Source organism: Rhinopithecus roxellana, chromosome 9 (assembly GCF_007565055.1).
Source record: "Rhinopithecus roxellana isolate Shanxi Qingling chromosome 9, ASM756505v1, whole genome shotgun sequence".
NCBI lineage: Eukaryota > Metazoa > Chordata > Mammalia > Primates > Cercopithecidae > Rhinopithecus > Rhinopithecus roxellana.
The window spans coordinates 111,838,169-111,847,002 of NC_044557.1; positions in this window are offsets into that span (position 1 = coordinate 111,838,169).

Genomic DNA, 8,834 nt, shown 5'->3' on the forward strand with positions numbered 1-8,834 from the left:
TGATGGTGACGTACTGATGGGGTTTTGGTATAGGTGTCCTTCCTGTTTGATAGTTTTCCTTCTGACAGTCAGGACCCTCAGCTGTAGGTCTGTTGGAGATTGCTTGAGGTCCACTCCAGACCCTGTTTGCCTGGGTATCAGCAGCAGAGGTTGCGGAAGATAGAATATTGCTGAACAGCGAGTGTACCTGTCTGATTCTTACTTTGGAAGCTTCCTCTCAGGGGTGTACTCCACCCTGTGAGGTGTGGGGTCTCAGACTGCCCCTAGTGGGGGATGTCTCCCAGTTAGGCTACTCAGGGGTCAGTGACCCACTTGAGCAGGCAGTCTGTCCGTTCTCAGATCTCAACCTCCATGTTGGGAGATCCACTGCTCTCTTCAAAGCTGTCAGACAGAGTCGTTCGCGTCTGCTCAGGCCTCTGCTGCTTCCCCTGTTGTTTTCTTAGCTGAGTCCTGCCCCCAGAGGTGGAGTCTATAGAGACAGGCAGGTTTCCTTGAGCTGCTGTGAGCTCCACCCAGTTCGAGCTTCCCAGCGGCTTTGTTTACCTACTTAAGCCTCAGCAATGGCGGGCGCCCCTCCCCCAGCCTCACTGCTGCCTTGCGGTTAGATTGGCGCAGACTGCTGTGTTAGCAATGAGGGAGGCTCCGTGGGCGTGGGACCCTCCCGGCCAGGTAAGGGATATATTTTTCTGGTGTGCCCGTTTATTTAAAGCGTGGTATTGGGGTGGGAATTACTCGATTTTCCAGGTGTTGTGTGTCTCAGTTCCCCTGGCTAGGAAAAGGGATTCCCTTCCCCCTTGCGCTTTCCAGGTGAGGCGATGCCTCGCCCTGCTTCAGCTCTCGCTGGTCAGGCTGCAGCAGCTGACCAGCACCGATTGTCCGGCACTCCCTAGTGAGATGACCCTAGTACCTCAGTTGAAAATGCAGAGATCACCAGTCTTCTGTGTCGCTCACGCTGGGAGTTGGAGACTGGAGCTGTTCCTATTCGGCCATCTTGCTCCGCCCCCGACGGTTGCTTCTTAAACAATCACTTTAGTGTAGCTGTAGGCTTGAGATTTGTTAAGATATGTAATCACAGAATTACCCTGCTTCCTGAAATCATCAATGCAGAGTAAAACCCTGTTTCTTTAAACCCTCCCAAGAATCACCTACTGCAAGCCCAAATCCTGTTCTAAGTCCTCTCTGCCATCATTGTGTTGAGACACCTCACACTTTTCCACAGTTTGCACACAACTACAGATGTGTTTCTAGTCGTCTTTGGAAAGAGGACATTGACTGTAGTAAAAGTATTTTTAAATGCATAGAAATAATGCACCCAAACTTTAGGATAGTATCTACACCTGGTAAGAAAGAAAAAGAGGAGAAAAGTCTGAGGCAGAGAGAAGGGAGGTATTCGCTGTATTATCGCATTTTTTTTCTTTAAAATGAGAGAAATCTAAAGAATATATGACAAAACACATATATCCATGGTTGGAACTTGGTAATCTCTTTTATAAATTTCTACTTCATTTGTATTATTTTTATTGCGGTAAAATATGCACAGCATAAAATGTGTTATTTTATCTGTTTTCAAGTGTGCAGTTCAGTGACATTAAGTACATTCACATTGTTGTAGTACCACCATCATCCCCAGAACACTTGTCATCTTGTAAAACTGAAACTGCTATTAAATAACAATGCCCTATTCCTTTCTTCTCCCAGCAACCCCTGGCAACCACCATTCTTTCTGCCTCTGAATTTGACTATTCTAGGTACCCCATGTAAGTGGAATCCTATAGTATTTGTCCTATGTTCTTATATGATTGAAATACATTATTTAACTAAAGATTTCTCTAAAATAATGATATCACCCAATCACACCCAGAAGAAACCAATTTTAAGTGTTTTCATTTAATACATATACTCTTCTAAGATTGCATATAGAGGGATATGATGGAACAGGTACTTACTGGCAGCTAAGTCTTATCTGTGCACTAATGTTTTGATTATCTGCATATAGGTCCATCTTGCCCACTAGAAGACCCCATATCCTTGATAATGAGGAAGGTGCCTTATTTCCCTTTTCACTTCCAATGTCAAGCATGGTAGCTGGCCTATAACAAATGCTCAATAATTGTGTGTTCAAAAAAGAATGAATTATTGTGTTTTGTAATTGTCATTTTCAACTTAATAACTTAAAAATCTATTTTAAAAATACATAATTTGCTCCAGGTTATCAGTTTTAAGACCTTCTATTTATCTTTCTTTGTTGCCCTTCGAGTAACCTCAACTGTTCTCGAAGCTTCAGCGGCACAAGGAAGTTAAGGAAATGTCTCTTCCCTGCAAAGACAAGCTTCACATGACTGATCTGTCCTCCCCACAGCCCTATCTCGATGCATCAAGCATTTGAAACTGTAAGTAATTTTCAGGCAGCGGTAATTGAAGAGATATTACAGCTGTTGAAGTGCTGCCAGTTACCACATTAACGTAGCCATAACTCAGGCAAAGCACAGACAAGAACAACTTCATGGAAAGGGGGCTTATTTACTATTTTAAGTCAATTGCTTCCTTTATTATTCCAAGCCTGCCATTGCTAAGAATACAAAGGAAAAAGAATTTATCATAATGGATCACAAACTCAAACTCAGGGGGAAATATTAAATGAAACAAACCAGAAAAGAAATTATTTATCCTTGGCTGATTAAACTCATCAGCAAAAATGAGCCCAAATCTAGTACATTTCTGAGATCCAGGAACGTGACCCAGTGAAGGATCATAGACTCTGAATGGAGAAGACCAGAGCGCACGTCCTTGTCTTGACTTTTACCAATAGTTTGACCTTGGATCATTCCCATAACTTTGCAAACACTTGTTTTCTTCAAGTGGCAAATAATATGATCCACCTTAGAAGGATGTTAGAGAATTAAATGAGAAAGTTAATGTCAACATTTTTATATACTGCAAATTACTTGACAAATAACATATTTATATTAAGAACTTATCACAGAAGTATCTGAAGACTAAGAAGTAGGGAAATCATAGGATGAAACTTGAATTCATAGTTTTATGTGTTTAGAATATTGACTTCTTCTGTGGCACAGCATTTTCTTGTCAGTTTTCTGTGTTCCTGTAAGACACCAATGGTGTGGGGAAATGGTAGTATTTTAGATCATGTGCCCTTAACATGCAAAATGCCCAAGACACTTCAGTGGGCTAACAGGTCTACATTCAGAATTCAGCCGAGTTCACAACATAGTTCTATATTCCTACTACTGAATTTCTTTAGTCAACTAATTTTCCCATGCTCCTTGGTGACTGTATTAAACCTTTTCCATTCTCTTCATCCAAACCTCTGTTACCGGTGGAGGGTGTCCAGGTTCTTGAGGTTTTGAACAACAAATTGGGTGAAACACAAACACAAAGGAATGAAAGAAAAGCACAGATTTATTGAAACAAAAGTACACTCCACAGGGTGGGAGTGGGCTCAAATAAGCAGCTCCAGAGCCCCATTACAGAATTTTCCAGGGTTGAAATATTCTCTGGACGTTTCCCATTGGTTACTTGGTGTACACCCTATGTAAATGATGTAGTGGCCCACGACCATACTGGTTGGTTGTGGGAGGGGACCAATTAGAGGCTGAAGTGAAGTTATTAATACAAAGTTACACTCCTATGCAAATGAAGACTTGGCCTGTGACCAGTCTGATTGGTCACAGGAGGGAACCAATCAGAGGTACTTTCAATTTTTCATCTACCACGCAGAGAAAGGGGGATGGGGGTGTTGCAAAGGGTGTAGCCTATGGTCCTTTTGTTATTTGGGCATGGAAAGTTGGGGTTTTCCTTTTGATTTAGTTCTAGGAAGTCAACGTGAATTGGGCTTAGGTTCCCTGCCTCACCACCACCCTAGAAAGCTCTCTCACCAAAGATGACCTCACTTCCAACCCCACAGAGAAATTTGAAGCTGCCAAAGAGAAGCTCTCAACTTTCCAGCACCTGCTTTCAAACCTACAACCTATCTGTATCTTCTCTCCTTTCCTCAATTCCTGTGAAAGCCACTTCCCTTCTTCCTAGTTTTTGTCCAATCTCTGTGTTCTGTAGCTCACTTCCTCAAGAATCATCTATCAATAATCTCTTCTCTCTTCTGTGTCTTCTAACTCATCATCTTTGCTTGGTTCCCCCATGGTCATTCAAACATACTTAATTCATACAAAAAAATTAGAATGAATAAGACCTACTATTTGATAACACAAGATGACTATAGTCAATAATGCCTTACCTGTACATGTTTTAATAACTAAAAGAATGTAATTGGATTGTTTATAACACAAGGGTAAATGCTTAAGGGAATTGATACCCCATTCTCCATGATGTGATTATTACAAATTGCATGCCTGTATCAAAACATCGCATGTACCCGGTAAATATATACACCTACTATGTACCGACAAGAATTAAAAATAAAAATAATTAAATTTAAATTAAAAAAACAAATATGTCAAATTTTTAAAAAATCTCTAGGCTTACCCTATGTCTTCTGTCCTTTTCTCAGTCACATTTCTAAAAGGAATTGTCTACACTCACTGTCTCTATTTCTTAATTTCTCACTCATTCCACAACCCACTGAAACCTTGCCTCTCCCCTCAACAGCCCACCCAACCACTGAGCTAAGTTGCCAATGACTTCTGCAAGGTATGCTTTTGACCTGGGCCTCCCTAGCCTCTCAGCAGCGCTCTCTGGAGTTCTAACTATTTCCTTCTCTTGTCTTTCATGGTAGGGTCTCCTCCTGGGTATCCTCCCATCTTTCTGAACAGTCTTAGTTTATCCTTTCCTGTTTCACATTCAAAGGTTGGAGTTTCCCAAGATTCATTCCTGGGTTGCTCCTTTTCATTCTTTCTTCTACACAAAATCAGCCACTCTCATATCTTCATTCACCACCTGCATATTGACCATTTGTGAACATGCATCTTTAGATCACACCCATGTGTCCGACTTGAGGTCTCCACTTGGCTATCTGATGCAGGCCAGAGCCTGCAGAGCACACACTGACCTGGAGTGTGAATAATAAGATGTTTCCTTTATGAACCTGTCCAAGGAAGAAGTTGAACATCCTTCAGTTTCCCCTTGAACCCTAAACAGGGAGCTCTGGAGCCAATATTGCCCACAGAGTGTCCCACCTTCCTCATTCACCAGATGTGAGCTGCTCCAAGAGGAGCACGCCCTCTAGGGAGGCAGCTCTGCCTCTCAGGCAGACCCTAAAGTTGCTGACTGCTGATGACTATCTGCAACCTGCCTTCCCCTGGGCTGGAGAGCAAGTCCTTCCTTGAAGAGGAAACTCAGTGGCACGTTTCTTCACCTACCACAGTATCTCACAGACACTTTAACTACAAAACAAAATTGAGTTCATTCCCTCAAAACTCACTTTCTTCCAAGTGTTCCTGACCTCTGGAAACAGCACCCTCATCTATGCAGTTGCACACACCAGAAACCCAACTCTGATCCTAACGCCACTTTTCCCTCATACCCTACCTTCAGCCTAACCTTAGTACTGTCTCTGCTCAGTGATTGAAATAAGCTTTCAACTGCTCTCCCCACATCCTCTCAGCCCCATCTAGACCTTTCTTTACGCTCAACCAGAAGGAATGACCCTTTTAAAATACAAATAAATACACCATCTCTTAGCCTGGCTTCCCATCACTCTTAGAATAAACATCAAAATCCTTTACTGTCCTAGCCTTTGGGAGGCCAAGGCAGGTGTATCACTTGAGCCTAGGAGTTCAAGACCAGCCTGAGCAACATTATGAAATCCCATCTCTACAAAAAATACAAAAATTAGGTGGGCATGGTGACACATGCCTGCAGTCCCAGCTACTTGGGAGGCCAAAATGCGAGGATCAACTGAGCTGGGGAAGTAGAAGCTGCAGGGAGCCATGATTGGGCCACTATACTCTAGCCTGGGTGATGGAGTAAGACCCTCTCTCAATTTCCTTTTTAATCCTTTACCAGAGTCACAAGTTCCTGCATAATCTGGTCCCTCCCTCCCCATGAGTCTGGGCAGTTCAGCTACAAGGGACTTCATTCAGGCCCTAGAAATATGCAATGCTCGTTCCCATCTCAGACCTTTGCACATGCTGTTTGCTCTGCCTGAAATAGACCGTCCTCTTCCCCAGTCAACCCAGCTAACACCAACTTGCCCTTAAGATTTCAGCTTTAATGTCTGTCTCAGAAAACCTTCTCTGACCTCCAGACTCCCTGTGAAAGGATATTGCATCATTGTAATTGTCAGTACGATTGCAATGGCATAGAAACAATAACATACAGTCAATGTCTGATGCAGGTTGGTGCCTTAATTTAAGGATTTCATGTCTGCAAATTTGCCAACTCACTAAAATTTAGTTGTAACCTCTAAATCAATATTTATGGTGCTTTCATGGTCATTCATAGACATGCAGAGAGTGGCAAAAATTTTGAGTTGTCTGGTGCACATGTCGGACCAGCTGAGGTCCAACGTGGTGGCATTCTGCCTTATTGTTTCTACTCTCACACTGTAAGTATTCTTTTTGTGATCTATTTACTGCCACATTTTTCACATTTTTGTGCCTTTTTTGGTGATTTCACTGTTAAAAAAAAATGATCCCCAAGCATTAAAGTGCAGTCTAGTGTTTCTAAGTGCAAAAAGGCTGAGATGTGCCTTACAGAGAAAATGTGTTAGGCAAATTTTGTTCAGGCATGAGTGATGTGCTGTTAGCCCTGAGTTCATGTTAATGAATCAACTACATTAAATAAGGTGTCTTTAAACAGAAACACACATAAAACAAGGTTATAGATGGATTAGTTGACAAAAATGTTGTGAGCAGAGGCTCACAGTAACCTGTTTCTCCTAAGAGCAATGGCTCTGTGTTTGCTAATTTAGTGTTCCGGGTGACTTTATAGAACATTTAGAACATTCCTACCTAAAAAAACGAGAAGACCTTGCAATTAGTTTTTTTATTATCTCTCCCCTGACCAAATGTAAACTCCAAAAGAATAGGAACAGTCTGTCTTAATTACAGTTGTATTCTCAACATGGGGCCTTGTACATAGAAGAATCTTGGTGAGTATTTGCTGAATGAATGAAAATGAACAGCATCTTCTAATAGCAAGAATATATTTTTTAAAACAAAAAAGTACAGGTTCTCACTGTTGCCCATGCTGGAGTGTACAGGTGCAGTTATAGCTCACCGCAGCCTCAAGCTCCCGGGCTCAAGCCATCCTCTCACCTCAGTCTCCCAAGTATAGCTGGGACTGCAGGTGCACCACCATGCCGGGCTAAGTTTTGTATTTTTTTTTTTAACAGAAACAAGGTCTCAAATATGTTGCCCAGGATGGTCTTGAACATCTGGGCTCAAGTGGTTCCCACTTCCGCCCCCACTTCAGCCTCCCAAGTGCTGGGATTACAAGTGTGAACCACCACGCCCAGCCAGGATACATTCTTGTATGACCTTTTACTTCGAAGCCGGGACTACAGGGGCCCTTCTGTGACACACAAACCTTATTCTATGAATTTCAGAAAATAGGAAACCTGAATTCCGGTCCTGCCCTTGTGACAATTAATGACGTGGGGAAGAAGTCCCTCAACCGGAGTCTGTTTCCTCATCTGTAAAACAGACTTCTGAGTTCCCTGCCAGCTCTGAGATTTCTGCTTGCCCAGCAGTGCAACCCAAGTCCCATTCTGCTGCTAGAATGTGCCTCTGATATTGTACGTAAGCCCCACAGAGCAGGGGCTTTGGAAGTTTGGCTCTGTCACATCACCAGTGTCTTGAGAGTATCCACACAATATGGATTTAGAGAATCCATAAGTGAATCTGTCTCCTAAAAATCCAGACTTCTAGTTCCCAATATTAAGCCTATCCTCTATTATATTTGCAGACACTTAAGAGCATGTCACTATATTCAGATACCATCCTTCAGATTTCAGTGTGTTGTTATTAATAGGAAATTGCAAGCAAGGTTTTTCATGTCTTAGGTTTTCCCTAAAGGTGTAAGTGCTACATGTTCTCTAGAAAAATTGGCAAATATATAAAGGAAAATACAAAGGTAACTTAATAGGTTATCATCCAAAACTGAGAAATATTACTAATGCATGTTGCATATTTTCTAGGGTTTTTAAAGTTTTGTTTCTAATCCATGAGGATTCCATTTTTGTATTTGTTATAAGCCTTCAATAAATTCAACTAGTTAGCCAGCGATGCTTATTTCACAAAAGACACAAATATTCGTTACATGTTTAACATGTACCCAAGTTAATTCATCACCTCTTACTGGCTCTGCAAACATACTTCTCACCATTCTCCAGTGGCCCAAGTCGGAATCCTAGAAGTCATCTTCACATTTTCCAGTGGTTTTTACTATGTCAAATAGGTGTCTGGGTCTTCTTTAAGATCTCTTTAGCAACCAAAAGTTAAGATCTCCTTAATTTTGGTGTTGCCTGTGTCTCCCAGCCTGCATTCACAACCTTCCCCAACTGACAAGGACCAGATTGAGCACTTCTGGCTCCACAAATGTGCTGTGCCCTCCCCGGACCTCAGTCCTTCACACCTTCTGCTAGCTTATTTCAAAACGCCCTTCAGGATCTTTTCCCCTGCTTACCTCCTACTTGCCCTTCAGAATCCAACTCAGACATCACTTCCACAAAGAAACTGAACTTAACTCTTATGGCTGCATCAAGTTTGTGTCTTCCCTGTAATGATGCCATAGCTCAGGTGATTTACATTTTCTAAGTTTATCTTTTATCTGTCTCCCATAAAGACTAAACTTTTTGAGATCATAGGACTTATATTCTTAGTTGTATCTTCCAGTGTCAGACACAAGAAAGTTGCTTA